We start from the raw sequence: 17,114 nt of genomic DNA on the forward strand, positions 1-17,114 counted from the left end.
TAAATTAAAAGGTGCTTAACGCCGGTATCATTTCTCAGGGAAAGCAGTTAAGTATCATGGCCAGGGCTTGGGTGTTCATCCCTAGTGGTTGGAGTCGGAGTCAGAAGTCAAGCCAAGTATCAAGAAAGCAGGAACCAAGGACAAGTCAGACTGGTCAGGCTCAGGAATCAGGCAAGAAGGCACGGTCCAATGTAACAGCCAGCCAGGATTTCGCCCAGTTGCACAGACAATTGCTTGTGCCTCCTTCTGGCTTAAATAGAAACATAGATTAGAGTTGGAAGGGACCTCAGGAGGTCATCTAGTCCAACCCCCTGCTCAAAGCAGGACTAGCCTCAGCTAAATCATCCCAGCCAGGGCTTTGTCAAGCCGCAGCTTAAAAACCTCTAAAGATGGAGATTCCACCACTTCCTTAGGTAACACATTCCAGTGCTTCACCACCTTCCTAGTGAAAAACTTTTTCCTAATATCCAACGTCGACGTCCCCGACTGCAACTTGAGACCATTGCTCCTTGTTCTGTCATCTGCCACCACTGAGAACAGCCTAGCTCCATCCTCCCTGGAGCCCCCTTTCAGGTAGTTAAAGGCTGCTATCAAATCCCCCCTCATTCTTCTCTTTTGCAGACTAAACAAACCTAGTTCCCTCAGCCTCTCCTCATAAGTCTTGTGCTCCAGCCCCCTAATCATTTTTGTTGCCCTCCGCAGATCCAGAGGTGGACTGGGCAGTTCTCCAGTCACGACACCCACAGGCAGTGCCTTTGCTGAGGCCATGGTTCCGTTAGTGTCTCAGCCTCCTAGTTACTAGCAAGCCACCAGACGGCAACCGGGACGTGAAAGCCACTGATGGACCCGAGTTCAAGACCTGGAGATCTTCACAATAAGCAAGCTACTTGCCAGAACTCTACTTGCCTGTCCTGGCTGATCACTTGCAAGGAATGAGACCCGTTACAGCACTTTCCACATTAGCCTTTTTACTAGAGATGGTTGGGGAAAAAATTGAGAAAACATTTTTTAAGTCAAAATCAAATCGTTTCATGGGACCACGTTGAGGTCAACACAATTCCACTTTAAACCAGCCAGGTTTCCTGGCACGTCCCCCAGCCAGCTCCTGGGCAGCCCAGGCCTCCAGGCTCTTTAGCAGCTTGCCTGACAGGCTGACGGGGGAGCCAAGTACGTGGAAGCCCTAAGAGTTCAAGCTTCCAGGCTCATAGCTTGGGCTTCCCGGGCTTGCAGGCTCCCTGGCTCCAGGACTGCCTACCAGCTGTCCTACCTACTTGGCTGTCCCAGAGCCAGGGCTCCAGCAGAGCTGGGAAGAGAACCGTGATTGTGTTTCATGGAGAGTTTCGACATCTTTTTTTTTTTTTTTTGGTTCTGAACTGGAATGAAACGGGATTTGAAAATCTTCCGTGAACCAGAATGACCATTTTTCTGCCCAGCTCTGTTTTTGACACGTAAACCTTCATTGTCACAGAACTGCAGCACAAAAGCCACGTGGCATAGCGCTGGAAACCATTGCCCCCACTGTAGTTTCACACCTAAAACCTAGAATTGTTCACAGTCTGCCATGTGCAAAATTGAGGACCCACAGTTTCAAAAGTGGCCCCTAATTTTGGGTGACTCAATTTGAGACCCTTTGGACATGATTTTCAGAGGTGCTGAGTACCCGCTGCTTCTATTCAAGGGTCCCGGGTACCCACAAATCCAACTACATTAAATGGGAGCTGCAGGTGTTTAGCAGCTCTAAAAATCAGGCCTAAGGTATCTCAAGTTGGGCACCCAAAATCAGTGGCTAATTTTGAAACTGTAGGTGCAAAACTACCTGACATTTTCACACCAGAGGCAAATATGGAGCATGCTCTGGGGCCTATTTTGCACTGCTCCAAAAGGGATGAGGAGTGAATGAAGCTCTGAATGTTGTCACAGGCTTGATTGTGCCATTTAGATACTAGCCCAGCTTTAAAGGTTTTTAGGTATTGCTTCCCTCAGTGTTGCAATGCCTAACTGATTTAGAAGCCTAAATCTTATTTTCAAAAGGGTCTAAATCAGTTATTGCACTATAATGCTGAGCACAGCTATGCCTAAACACCCTTAAAAATCTGGGGCATAATTTTTAGTAAGGGTAGCACTGGGAGATATTTTCAGGTGGGTTCCCAGCACCTAAAAATCAAGGTTCTTTAAGGTGTCTAAACTTGGGCATCTAAGAACTGAGGCACCCAAAATCACTAGTCATTTTCAAAAATTTGGCCTTTATATCATCACAGTTCAGATTCTGGGTTTCACCTTGTAAAGTGAAAGATCTTTGCCAAAGCAGGCTTCTCACCTATATTCAGTTCCCAGAGACTTCAATCCACCCCCTTGAGCCCCAACTTTCTCGAGCTCCATTCATTTTTGTCTGTCTAGTGATGAATGCCAAAGATGGCTTCTGTCCTTGCTTATATCTTCCAAAGTTCAATGACCTTGTTTCATGCTGTTTTTCACTTCCTGTGTGCTTCCCATCCCTCTGTATGTCAATGGGGTTTCCAGTGTTTTGACTCCACCTTGTTTAATTTACACAGTAGACAGGTGTTGTGACATTCCCTCCTGTCTGGAAGAGACCTGTTTCTCCCTTTGTTTGGACACATACTGTGAAGCCTAATATCCATGAGTATCCATAACTGCTTATATCGTGTTAATAAATACATTTTACAATGATATTAATCACCAGTGTGTCATAGGCTTTCAAAACCACCTCACTCGATAAACATTTATAATACAGTAATACTGTGTATATAATCAGCTGATTCAATTGCTTGCCACTTGGGGTTCAGGTCCCCTTCTTTATAGCCCAGATAAAGTTTCTCTTCCCTGCTTGAAGCCGTCTCCTTTCCCATTCATTAGCTTGATGCCTTTGTTTACTTTCTATGTAAATTGACCTTCCTTGTCTCTGCCTGATGAGTGGGCTGGTCAGAGAAGCAAATACATTCCTTTGTCTAGGGCAGTCCTAGATATGCCTGCCTTAGAGACATTTTAGTCATCATCCCAGCATATATACATAGTTCTTAGTACACACATATATCTTATCAGAATATTAACAATCAGTGAGTTAATAGTTTTCCAATGACATATTGCATGACACCTTTTATATATGCATTATAACCACAGTGTGTTGGGATACACTGAATTGGTCAGGTGAGCTGAAATTCATTATCTGACACCAGTGAGCCCCCTTGCCTCTGAATCAGGGGTGCTCTAAGATCATAATATCACCATCCTTTTTAGTTGTGATTGTTCAGTTCAAGCACTGCTGGCTCATTCTGGATCTAAACAACCTGCAGAATTGCTAAGGAATATGTAATAATACATACTCCTCTGAGGCAAGGGACTGCTCAGATCTGTACTATGGGCAGAAGGATCAAACTAGCTTTCAGGTGTGCACTCATGGTAATTGTTCTGGGGCCTAGCTTAATTGAGATTAGTTTCAGTGACAGGCTTTTCATAAAATTAGAATGTCTTTTCTATAAACCCTTTTGGGTCTTTTTCATTCACATTGGTGGATGGCTCCACTACATTCAGCTATATCTACATTTGAGCTGAAGGTGTGATTTCCAGCTCATATAAAATACCTATGCTAGCTCTGCTGGAGCTAGTGCACTAAAAATAGCTGGGGTATCATGGGTGGCAGCTCAGACTAGCTGCCCAGGTAGGTACCTGGGGGTCTGGGCTGGTATGTACTTGGGTAGCTAACCTGAGCCACTGCCTATGGTACCATCCACACAAGCTAGGAATGCCAGCTCAAATGTAGATGCAGCTTATGTGTAAAGAAGGGTATGTGGTAGGCTGGCTTCTAAGGTTGTTGGTTCCCTGTTTGACAAGTGCAACCTTAACACTGCATTTCCTGACGTCCTAACATTTCCAATATTTTTAATTACTACATTCTCAAAAGTTGATATATACAAATAGGTGGCTGCTACCATAACTTCACCTTAACAAAGCTTTTGTGTTTGTATGCACTGCACGAGTTTTTCATCTTGTTTAAATAACTCACTGATCTGAGATGTATACAGAGTCTTGCAACCTAATGAGCTGTTGAAAGATCTATTCTATGGGTCTGGCTCTCATTTATGCTAAGACCCCTTCATACTATTCTGGCAGTGTAAAGGGCATCAAAGAGGGCATAAATATCTGAAACCTTAGTGTTAATGAGAATCAGACCCTAGATTTGAAACTGATCATGATATATAGCATTCTCAAAACACTGCTGATTTTGCAAGAAAAAAAAGGATATAATTATAAGGCTATGTTTTCTCTACAGGTAGAAAAATATGCTGTGTATGGGCCTGATCCTACAATCTCTTAGTATATGAGTAGTCCAGTTGAATTCAGTGTGATTTTACTTGTCTGAGTAAAGTTTTGTTAGAAATGATCGTATGTTTTGGATTGACACATAATCATAATAAAACTTTATCTCAGATTGTGGAGTGGTGTATCTTGGTTTTTTTATTTTGGAAAGAAAAGGTGAAACTCTGAAGACCACTGAGAGGGGCAAAAAAACCCCCAGAACTTTATAGATCTAATTTTCTACAGACTTCTCTCAGATTGTACCACAAGGTGGCAGTTTGATTTTGAAAGTCAAGACTGATACCTGATGAGCCAAAGGCTGCAAATATTTTGAAAATGCTGACATCAAACAATAGTCCAACATTATTATTATGGATTGGATCAATAGCACTATGGGTGTGACTGGTATTTTACAGACACTCTTTTCTCTAGGAAAACCAGATCTCTACCCTGAAGAGCTACAGTGTAAATTAGACATCTAACAATACAGCATTGCAACAGACCAAGGTGAGAGGGAGCAGGTAGAGACAACAACTCCAAATAAGGTAAAAATGAACACAGGCTGTTAAACACAATCTGATTTCCACTGAAGTCAGTAGGAGTTTGTCATAGACTTCAAAAGGAATAGGAACCAGATGTTAGAGGACTTTTTTTTCCCCAAAGTAAGAAGATTATATTGGGCCTGATACAAAGCCCATTGAAGTCAGCGGGAGTCTTTGTTACTTGTCTTTTTTTGACCAACTGTGAAGGAAGGGGTAGCGAGCAGCAGAATAGAAATTAGCAGGGATAAGTTAAGGTAACTGAAGGTATTGAGTTGTGAAGTGGGATTTCAAAGATGAAAGGAAGGCCACTTAGGGTATGACTACACTGCAGTTAAAATGAAATGGGACGCAAGAGGCACGTGCACAGACTGAAGGTAAAGACGAAGAGTTTGCACTTGATTCAGAAGCAGACAGGAGGCCAGTAAAGGAACTCAAAAGGAATGGGAGTGACATAATCAGAGCAGTGTGGGAGGTGTTTTAAGCCATAGCCTTCTAGATAGACTATTCTTAACATGATCCTGTTGTACTGAACAAAGGATCTTCAATCACCACACTTAATGTAATGTATAGCTCTTGATTATGTAATCTATCTCAAAGTATGTCATTCCAAATCTTAGCTTCCTTGGATGATTTGTTTGCCCACAGCTCCTTTCATTTTCAGCTAGGATTGTTCATATGTGCAAAATCTGACTGAGTTGAATAGTCAAAGACTAGCTGAATAGCTGAGAAAGTCTTTGCAAACTGGTTAGGGATTGCATACAAAGAGAAGCTCAGATGAAATGTAAGTACAGCCAGGAACTTTCTCTAGCTCTCATACACTAAAGGCTCTCTTGAACTTTCAACGTATTTATTATTTACACTCTGTTCTTTTTGAGATACATTTGGACCTGGAAGCCAGTGGAAATTGGTATACAAGGGCAATTAAGGTAGAAAAGTCTGCCAGCAGGAGATTTCAGAGATGCACATAGCTGCTATCTGCTCTCTGCTGAGGGACCCACCTCGGACCAATGCTGTCCAAAAGATGGGTGGTATTGGCAGGGAACAGGGTGTGGACGGGATGTGACAGATGTGGTGCATTCTCCCTGGAGCCTCCACTAATGGGGTTGTTATGGGTAGAGTTCCTAAATCTGTTTTTCCCAGGCATAACCAGCAATAGCTACTGTCCATGTATATTGTGTATTGACTCAAGGGTTAGAAAAAGAGCAGCAAGTTCAGACCTCCAAGAGCTGTGTAGAAAGGCCATCCAGGGTAAGCTGATGCCAGTACCAATAAGAACTGGTCCTCCAGTGGCTAGAAGAGATGGTAGGGTGAAGCCAATCAGGGCCTAGCAGGCAAAATAAAAAGGGCTGGCTGCCCCTCTTAGATGCTAGCTCTAAACTCTGTAGCTGGGAGAGAGGGGAGGAAGGATCTACCCTGTCTTAAGCCAAGGAACCTGACTACACTTTTGTTATGGGATTTAAAGCCCAGGTGACCATTCTGAGTTAAGTATTAGTTACTGTAAAATCAAGGTGAGCCTGCTTTGTGAAATGCACCACTGGCTCAGGAGATCCTGTGACGTGGATAGAACTTAAAACACATAAAGAGAAGATACCTTCACTAACCAGGTGCTACTTCACATAGACTTGTTTCTGTCCATAAGCAAACTTCAAAGTGAACCAGTTAAGTTGTTAGCTCTGTTACAGAATAGGTTTGAATGGGAAAAGTGGAAATGAATAATTTTCTTTTGTTCTCCTTATTAGCCTTCGTTTCCTTTGTCACCGTTTAATTTTTCTCCTTCATTCTGATAAAGTAGTAAAGAGGTTGGAGTCCCAATCCTTTAATCATTTATGCACATGCTTAACATTTCTTCCTGTATCTGGCACTAGTGTCAGCATCAGATATAGTCAGAATTGACTAGCTGTCGTGGAAATGCAGTGTACTTACTGCCTTTGTGGTTTCAGCTCTTCTTGAAGATTCTGCTTAAAAAGACTGCATCTGCTCAGTATGAAGCCCCATGTGTGACCCATCTGTGCCTAGGGTAGCCACCTGAAAATGACAAACCCAGGACAGGCTGCAAAAGGAGAGCAGCCTTAGTGGGTAACACAGAAATTAGACTTCCCAACCAGCCACAAACAATGCTTCTGATTCCCCACACTGGTTATCAAAAAGCTAAAACAAAATATACATTACTTAATTTCAGTCTCAGGCTCCCAATCAGCCAGTAGGTCCAGTAAAGAGATATGTTATTTAAAACTCTATGCTCTTTACCAAAAAGGTTCTCCTGATCCCCAAAGTGTCAGACACAGTACCAGATCAATATAAGTTTGGATCTAACTCGAAATACCACGCAACCAGTCAATCAGTTAGTAACTAAAACTAAAGGTTTATTAAAAAGGAAAGAAACAAACTATAAGAGAAAGCTTAAATGATTAAAGCAATCACATTCATACAAATGATTTGAAAGTCCATATATATCAGGTTTTCATTAGAATTGTGGAGTTTGCAGGTTTGTATAGTCCCTCTGGTGTTGTACATCCGGTATCTGGATGGGTCTCAGTCCTTTGTTTCACAGCTTCAGTTGCAGAGGAGTTGATCCAGAGGTAGGAAGGAAGCAGGACTGAAAACTGCAGAGTAGACAAATCCAATATGAATGTGGTGCAGCTGCCTTTTATGTCCCTTGGCCTTTGCCATGCTGCTTGTGGAAATTTACAGAAATAAGATGGAGTCCAGGGTCACATGAGTAAGTCCTGGTAACTCATAAGGTGTAGTCCCTGGGTTCTTTCCCTGGGCTTACTGTACCTTTGAGTTCCCTTAATGGGCCATTAAGCAGTTAGTGCTGCTGCCATCCTGCCTGGGATGTTGCCCAGAAACACAGCACAAGTTGAAGTACAGATACATCAAACATCTGCATACCTTCCAATACAGATATGACACCTACACAAAAAATATTGTCATACTTAGCACATTATAACCTTTCTAATGGTACCTGACATGGCCTATCTCATATGAATCATTATAATTTTGACATACTGGTGTTAAATAAACTCATAAATGGTCCCTCTAATCCAGACAGCGTCACACCATGTGCTGATCCACAAAAGTGCTGATCCTGACATCCTGAATCACTATTGTAATGGAAGCTTATTGCTTTGTTCTGTGCTGAGACATCTGCTTCCTCCGTCTGACAAATCATGAAGTGATTGGCAGTGGCCCAGCTAAAGATTGTTTGGTTTCCATTTTATTTTTGGTGTGTTTCTGTACAACTTCTGCTCCAGAGAATTGAGTCTTTTCTGCTGCTATGTATCACTCTAAATTTTATCAGATACAATATTTATATTAAGATGCCCATAGGCTATTAGGTATGAGACATACTGAAAAATTATGATTAATTTACAGATAAGTTGTTTTCTTTAAACTGGAGCTGAGACAGTGAATAGTTTCTTTCCCCTTGGGGTATATACAGAAAAAGATAAAAAATACTGCAGAGCAACGAGTTTCTTTTCATTCTTTATTTTAATACCCACATTTCTTCCTTAAGTTCCAAAGCAGAAAATGCTTTCGGTTTTCTTGGTCTTGGTGGTAGTGGGTTTTGTTTTGTTTTTTTTGTAAAATAGCAGGTCTTCTTCGAGTGCTTGCTCATGTTCATTCCACTACAGGTGAGTGCATGCCTCCGTGCACGGTTACCCGGAACTTTTTTCCCCTTAGCAGATCCCGTAGGGCCGGCTCCGGCGCCCCCTGGAGCCCCACACACATGCCGCGGTATATGAGGCGCTGCCAGCGCTATGCCCCCTCAGTTCCTCCTTTCCACCCGTGACGGTTGCTGGAACTAGCCTTGCTCACAGCAAGTACCATTCCCCATTGTTTGGACTTGTTTGGTATTCTGAGTTTAGTTTTATTTAGTTAATTAGTTGTTAAGTGCTGTTAAGTGTAGTTAGAGATAAGGCAGTCCCTGCGCCCCCGGTCGCTGGGCTTCAAGCCGTGTGCCTCCTGCGGGAAGGCTTTCCTGCTCAGTGACCCCCACGACAGCTGCCTTAAGTGCCTGGGGGAAGTCCAAAGAAAGGACAAGTGCAAGATCTGCAGGGCTTTCAAACCGAGGACTCAAAAGGACCAAGAAATCCAGTTGAAAGCCCTGCTGATGGAGGCAGCACTCCGCCCGGTGTCCGAGCCGACCCGCTCCGCCTCGGTACCGAGTGTGGCTTCGGTACAGAGCGCACTGTCGGCACTGCCCGCGACTCAGCACTGTGAAACATCACCAGTACTGAAGAAGAAGAGGAAGCAGAGCGTGGAACGTGGACACTCCCCTGCGCCATCGGTACGAGCGGGGTCGAGTACGGAGATGCACCGACCTTGGCCCATTGAGATCCCCAGATGGTCACTGAGGGTAGAGCAGAGACGCTCCCCTAGTGGTTGCTCCAGGTCGGTGTCGTCGAGCCGACCTGCACCAACACGGGAAGTTGAGTCTCCCTCTCGGTGCTGACGTTGATCCCAGGCACCAGAGGCAGTGCAAACCAGGAGGTGGCACCGGTCAAGGTCTGCCAGGCGGCACTCGGACAACTCCCGTTCCTGCTTACCGGCACTGAGTTCGCCCACGTACAGGAGGCGCAGAACCCAGTCATTGTTGTGGGACCTAGCACCGCACAGTTCGCTTGCACAGAGCCGGCACACAACCCCGTCACCGGAGTCTGGCTCAGTACCGAGGAGTTTGGGTCGGCACCAACCTCAGTCACTGAAGGCTACTATGGAGTTGGAAGGCAAGCGGTGCTGGAAATCGTCAGTACCAAGACGACGCACGGTACTTCAAGCTCTTCGGAGCGCGACCCCACTTGTCAGCACTGCTTGCGGCGATGGAGGCAATCCTCATTGCCCTCCAGGTCGGAGGCATCGAGAGGGTGTTCCCCGGCATGGAAGGGTGCCTGTGACCAGAGTCGGACACGGTACTGCAGGTCCAGGGCCTCTGACTCCGATGATGCTTTGGGGTCTTCCAGGGGGGGACAGTCATTGGGCTAGTTGACGCCCCCATAAAGTGCCTGAGCCCGTGACACAGTTAGCCCCAGGCTGGCCCAGGGACAGTGGCCACACCAATGGCCTTATTGGGCCTCATGGGTTCTCCAGGTGGGACTTGGGCCCCAATCCATTAAATCGTCTGGGGTGCAGTCCGTGCCTCCTGTACAGGAGAAGGCCTATCGGCATCACTCCTCGGATGAGGAGTTGGACCCCCAAGAGAGAACCTCAGCGAGTACAACCCTTCGCCAGGAGGTGGCGCACCTGCAGGCTGCACCACTGCAATCCTCCTCCTCCTCACCTGATGAGGCAGTATCCCAGGACCATGCTGTGCCACTTGACAATTTCAGGGTACCCCAGGAGCTGCTCAAGAGGGTTGCCTCCAACTTGGGGCTGGAGGTGGAGGAGCTAAAGGAGGCCGCAGATAGCTTCTTTAATGTGCTGGCGGCAGCTCCCCAGCTTGAGTGGCCCTCCCTGTCCACGAAGGAGTCCTTAAGATTGTACAGGCCCTGTGGCAAACCCCTTCCTCTATCGCCCCGACGTCAAAGGCGGCCAAGAAGAAATAGTATGTCCCAGCCAAGGGGTTTGAGTATTTGTTCACCCATCCCCAGGAACCCTGGTAGTAGATGCTGCAAACCAGCAGGATAGGCTGGGTCAGTCAGGGTCAACTCCCAAGAACAAGGACAATAAGAAACTGCAAGCCTTCAGTTTAGGATTGCCAGCCAGCAGGCTTTCCTGGGCTGGTATAATTTTAACCTGTGGGACTTCCTCAGATGGTTTGCTGAGGCCCTATTCCAGGACCAAGCCGCAGACTTCAACACTATCATGGAGGAAGGAACTGTGGTAGCGAGAACAGCACTCCAGACGTCCCGGGATGCTGCTGACTTGGAGGGCAGGGCGATAGCCTCCGCCATTTGTATGTGAAGGTGCTCGTGGCTGCAGTCCTCGGGGCTGTCCCAGGAGATGCAACAGTCCATTCAGGACCTCCCCTTTGAAGGGTCTGCCGTATTCTCAGACCAGACTGATGCGAAGCTGCATGGTCTGAAGGACTCCAGGGCCACACTTTGATCCCTGGGCCTTTACACGCCCCAATTTTCTAGGCATCAATCATGCCCCCAGGCACATCAGCAGCCAAGGCCTCAGCCCAGACCGTTCCAGTCCTATAGACAACGGGACAGAAATAGGGGTTTAGAAGGAGGAATCAGCCGCCTAGCTTTTCCTTGGCTACCCAGCAGGGGCCCCCTAGGAGGTTGGGCAACCAGAGGAGGCAGTTTTGACAGTGCGCCCAAGGGTGGTGCCCTGACTGCTCCCCTGGATCTGCCACGCCCCTTCCTGAACAGGCTAAGCCCCTTCTACCCCGAATGGGCTAAAATCACTTTCGGTAGTTTTCGTCTACCCCCCCAACAACCCACCCCCGCCATCCCTCTTCAGGGACCCTTCTCACGAGCAACTCATCTTACAGGAGGTGGACACCCTCCTCAACCTGAAAGCAGTGGAAACGGTCCCTCAGGGCAGAAGGGGGAAAGGGTTCTATTTGAGGTACTTTCTCATCTGCAAGGTGAAGGGGGGTCTGAGACCCATATTAGACCTGCGTCATCTAAACAAATATGTCAAAAGACTCAAATTTCGCATGGTCTCCCTAGCTTCCATAATCCCTTCCCTGGATCCAGGAGATTGGTATGCTGCCCTCGATCTCAAGGACGCATACTTTCATATATCTATCCTCACTAGCCACAGGTGCTTTCTTCGCTTCATGGTGGCTGGCTCCCACTACCAGTTTACAGCCCTGCCTTTTGGCCTACCTTCGGCCCCGAGGGTATTTACCAAGTGCATCGCGATAGTGGCAGCCCACCTAAGATGAAAGGGTGTGCAGATTTTTCCTTACCTGGACGATTGGTTGATCAGGGGCAGGTCCAGGTCCCAAATACAGGACACTGTGACCCTCACTTGCTCCATGTGCCATAGGCAGGGACTACTCATAAGCAAAAAGAAGTCCACATTAATTCCAGTGCAGCAAATAGACTTCATTGTGGCTACCCTGGACACTTCCCAGGCCAGAGCCTTCCTGCCTCAGCCACGTTTCGAGGCGATGATATCTATCATCTCTCAGCTGCACCGATGCCCCATGACAATAGCCAGGCACTGCCTACAGCTGTTAGGCTACATGGTGGCCTGCACGTATGTAGTGAGACTCGCTTGTCTGAGACTCAGACCGCTCCAGGCTTCGTTAGCCTCGGTATATGTTCCGAGCAGACACCCACTGGATAGGGTGGTCACAGTTCCCCCGCCCGTCCTAGCCTCCCTAGACTGGTGGCGGACTCCCCAAGCAGTGCTGAATGGCGTTCCGTTCGAGGAATCAGTCCTGTTGGTCACCCTAATCTCCGATGCTTCAGATGTAGATTGGGGGGCCCACATCAGCACCAACCTAGGCACTCAGGGGGTCTGGTCGAGGGAGGAGAGGCACCTGAACATCAGTGTGAAAGAGCTGATGGCCATCCGCCTAACGTGCAAGGTGTTCCTCCGATTCCTGACAGGCAGGGTGGGGCAGGTGCTGACGGACAACACCGCAGCCATGTTTTACATAAACAGGCAGTGGGGAGCACACTCCTCAGCCCTCTGCGAGGAAGTTATCCATCTGTGGGACCTTGCTGTGAGGCATGATTTTCACTTGACGGCCTCTCACCTTCCGGGAGTGAGGAACGACGAGGCAGATCACCTCAGCAGGTCGTTTCTACCCCGCCATGACTGGTCCACATCCAGAGGTGGCATCTATGATCTTCCGGAAGTGAGGCGTTCCCCAAGTGGACCTGTTTGTGTCAGCCTGAAACAAGAAGTGTCCAAGGTTCTGCTCTCTCCGGGGTCGAGAGACCAGGTCAATTTCCAACACGTTCCTCATGGACTGGATGGGGGATCTCATGTACGCATTCCCGCCCATTCCGCTCCCACTCAAGGTCCTGTTGAAGATAAAGAGGGACAGAGTGGACTTTATACTGACGCTCCAGCCTAGCCGAGGCAGCACTGGTTCAGCATGCTGCTGGACCTTTCAGTCGCCCCACTCCTGGAGCTCCCAAGGCGGCACGACCTTCTATCCCAGGACCATGATCGCCTGTTCACCCGGACCTGGACTCCCTGCACCTCACAGCCTGGAGGCTCTGTGGCTGACGGAGGAAGAGAAAGCAGGTCCAGCAAGTCCTGCTTGGCAGCAGGAAGCCTTCTACACAGGTCGTGTATCGGTCTAAGTGGAAGCGATTTACCTGTTGGGCGGAGTCCCGGGGGTATCCCACCCAGCCTCTTGCCTATATTAGGAGATCCTGGAGTACCTGCTCCAGCTAAAGCTCCAGGGTTTGGCGCTGGCCTCATTGAAGGTTCACCTGGCAGCCATTTCGGCTTTCCATCAGCCGCTAGAGGGGAGATCACTGTTCTCCTCTCTGATGTTGGTCAGGTTCCTCAAGAAGGTGGAGAGGCTTTATCCACAGGTCCGTGACCCGGTGCCTCCCTGGGATCTCACTCTGGTCCTCTCGAGACTCACGGGGCCCCCCTTCGAACCCATGGCTTCATGCCCTCTGCTCCTGCTTTCATGGAAGGTAGCCTTCCTGGTGGCCATTACCTCAGCTAGGAGGGTCTCCGAGATTAGGGCCTTGACCTCGGAGCACTCTTATACAGTATTCTATAAGGACAAGGTTCAGCTGAGGCCGCATCCAGCCTTCCTGCCCAAGGTGGTTTCCCAATTTCATTGTAATCAGGATATTTTTCTCCCCATGTTTTTTCCCAAACCTCATGGTTCGGAGGAGGAGAGGAGATGGCACTCGCTGGACATGAGACGAGCCCTGGCCTTCTACATAGAGTGTACAAAGCCGTTCCGGAAATCAACGAAGCTTTTCGTCGCAATGGCAGACTGGATAAAAGGCTCACCTGTCTCCACCCAGCACATCTCTTCATGGATTACATCTTGCATCAAGTTCTGCTACAAGCAGGCAAGGGCGCTGCTCCCGGGAACCAACACAGTGCACTCAACCAGAGCTCAAGCCTCGTCTACAGCCTTCCTGGAGAAAGTGCCCCTGCAGGACATCTGCAAAGCTGCCACCTGGTCATCAGTACATATCTTCACGTCCCACTATGCCATTGTGCAGCAGGTGAGAGAGGACACAGGATTTGGCAGAGCAGTGCTGAGGGCAGCTCACCGGTAACTCCGATCCACCTCCAAAGGTATTGCTTGTTAGTCACCTATAGTGGAATGGACACAAGCAAGCACTCAAAGAAGAAAACAAGGTTATTTACCAGTAACTGATGTTCTTTGAGATGTGTTGCTCATGTCCATTCCACAACCCATCCCCATCTCCGCTGCCGGAGTTGGCAGAAAGAAGGGACCGAGGGGGCGCAGGGCCGGCAGCACCTCATATACCACGGCATGTGCACGCGGCTTCAGGGGGTGCTGGAGCCAGCCCTACGGGATCTCCTAAGGGGAAAAAAGTTCCAGGTAACCGTGCATGAAGGCGTGCACACACTTATACTGGAATGGACAGAGCAACACATCTCGAAGAACATCAGTTACTGGTAAGTAACCTTGTTTTATAAACAATAAACCGCCCTGGAAATGAAGCTCCTTGGTTCAGAATGTATGCTTCAAAGGTCATTACCACACGCCAAAGGATAACTTAGTGTTGGATTTATAAATGCAGGAACCAAAAAACTCCTGCCAGTACCATAAAGGCTCCATAAAAATCTTACCTGTGGAATAGTTGTGTTAACAAGAGCAGGCCCTCACCTTTCTGCAGCTTTGCCACAGCATTTTGCACTATTTAAAATATCATGGAGTTCTTTTAATCCAACTTGTGATGTGACATTCCTGAATTGGAGCTTCTTTTACAACTCTGTCATCGTGTTCTACTTACATGAGGCAAAGGACTCTGTTTTGAGGGAAGCCATTAAAAGGTGATTTTTCATAAACAAGTGTCCTCTCAGAGCAACGAGCTGAACAGAATTCTTTGCATATTTAAAAGACCCTGCAGCACGGAATTATTCAATCATCCTCTCTCCAAATGCAACCACCACCAGCTGCCTGGCCTGAGTCCAGCCTTCACAACAGGAGTGGTTTGAGCAGAGCTCAAAGTTTGACTGAGGGAGAGGCGTTCATAACAAGCTGTTCCTAGGAACTTTTATCTTGGCTGTGCAAATTACATTTATGAAAAACTAAAGTGGTGTATGAGAGACTTTTCCTAATAAATATATATAAGAAATAGAAGCATCCCCAGAAATTTTCATTGTGCATTGGTGACCCAGTGCACCAGATTAAAGCACCTCTCAGTTTGGTGGCCTTCTCAAATGGGGTTACAGGGCAAATTGCCCCCCACCCCAGGTGACGTTGCCCCCGTCAATGGTGTGTAACGTGTTGTGCTAAGCAATGTGTAAACAAGATAGTCCCTGCTCTAGAAACTCTCAATCTAGAACAGTGGTTCCCAACCCTTTTTTGCTTGGGGGCCAAAGATATCATTTTTACTATCCTGAACGGCCACCAGTCTCCGCCAGCAACTCCCCCCCAACCCTTCCCACTGCAGCCAGGCAGAAGGAATTCAGTGAGGAGGCTGCCTTCTTACTAATCTCCCACCCCCCTGGCTGCAGCAGGGAAACCGCGTGCATCCTGTAGCCCCATGTGCTCCACCTGGTTCCTTAGGCAGTGGCTCCCTTCTGCAGCCAGGGGGACAGGAGCAGCAGGCCAGTTTTGGCCTGCGGGCCATGGGTTGGGAACCACTGGTTTAGAATAATGACAAGCTATAATAGGTGAAAGAAACTCCCAAAAGATGAGGACAGGGTGGAAAATGGAGTAACAATAAATAGACATGTTATGCCTAACAAAGAACAGTCCCGCTCTCTGCCTAGCCTGTAGTTACATGGACTCTTTTCAGATCACTGAGATTATTACTGTTCTACCTTCTGTGGATGTGATCATGCAGTGAGAAGTACTTCGTGTGAGAAGTACTATGACATAATGATGAGACTAATGCTGAGCTGCATACGAGTGTGCAGTATTAGGCACTGTACTGTTGCAGTGGGGCACATTAGAAGCCAAATCCTGCTTGCATTGCTCATGAAAAATGACAATCGATAGAAATGGTAGTTTCGCATGAGCACTGGATGCAAGGCTTCCCTGTGAACTATTGCACTCACAATTGATGCTCTACACTACAGTTAATCATTGAATTCAGTTGATTCCCCAGAGAGGATTTCAGTGTCCAGAGCTGTGAATCTGGTGCCTTTCATGAGCAACGAAAGTTACTGTAAATTTCAGGAAAACAGAAGGGAACCTTGTCCAGGTACATTTAAATTCTTCACGTGTTAAGTTAAAAGAGATCCTTTAAAAAATGTCTCTTCTGCCTTTTGGATACTTGTTTCATTAAAATGGCAAAATACATTGACACTGCAAATCTCTCTGTGTGCAGATCCTGCTCGGGTCTCCTTTTTTTAATATTAAAAAGTACATATTGTAAGGACACATTTGCTCCAGCCTGTTTTGATTACAGTTGCTAAATTTGTATGGAGATGTCAGCTTGTTGTATTAAAAGCATTTTATTTCCATTTCATGTCAGTTGCCATAGTGACCAATCACAGCTTTTTCAGAAGCATAAGAAATTCTTTACATAAGGAACTACAGGTAGGTTTTGTTGTGGCTTTGTTTTAATGTTTGCCTATATTCCGTGGGCCAAATCCTCCAGGCCCTTAACTCAGTTTTCACTCTATTTTTACGCTGTCCACGCTCAGGCTTATTCTCAAAGAAGTCAGTGGGAGTTTTGACTCAGTTATAAAAGGAATAAAGATCACATGACTTGGCCTTTCCCTTGCAAGAATAATGCAAGAATTGGCAAAACACAACTCTCTGCAGTCTGAATTTTTTTTTTAACCTTTCTTATGGCTCAGGCAAACCAGAATAGCTTTTTCAATTTAGAACAGTTACCTAAGAGTTTTCCAAAACTCTTTTGACTGCTTACTTTCTCCCGCTTCCCGCCGTTTTTACATGTGCTTTTACTTTGTAGGCTAGTGGTGGGGGCACCCATTTGGGATATAGAGACCCCAGGTCTGGTCCCTCTGCTCCAGTCATTCTTCCATTATTTATCCACAGTGGAACAGCGTCATCAGGAAACACTGAGGGCCCTTTCCCCTATCAGAATATCCCATAGCTCAGTGCTTAGCGCACTCTCTGGAGTGGGGAAAACCCTGTTCAAATCCTTTCTCCGCCTCTGGCAGACGAGGAATTGAATCTGGATTTCCCACATCTCCCGTGAA

This window comes from Emydura macquarii, unplaced genomic scaffold, assembly GCF_026122565.2.
Source record: "Emydura macquarii macquarii isolate MOO-44397 ecotype Brisbane River unplaced genomic scaffold, CSIRO-AGI_Emac_v2 contig_2422, whole genome shotgun sequence".
In the NCBI taxonomy this organism is placed as follows: Eukaryota; Metazoa; Chordata; order Testudines; family Chelidae; genus Emydura; species Emydura macquarii.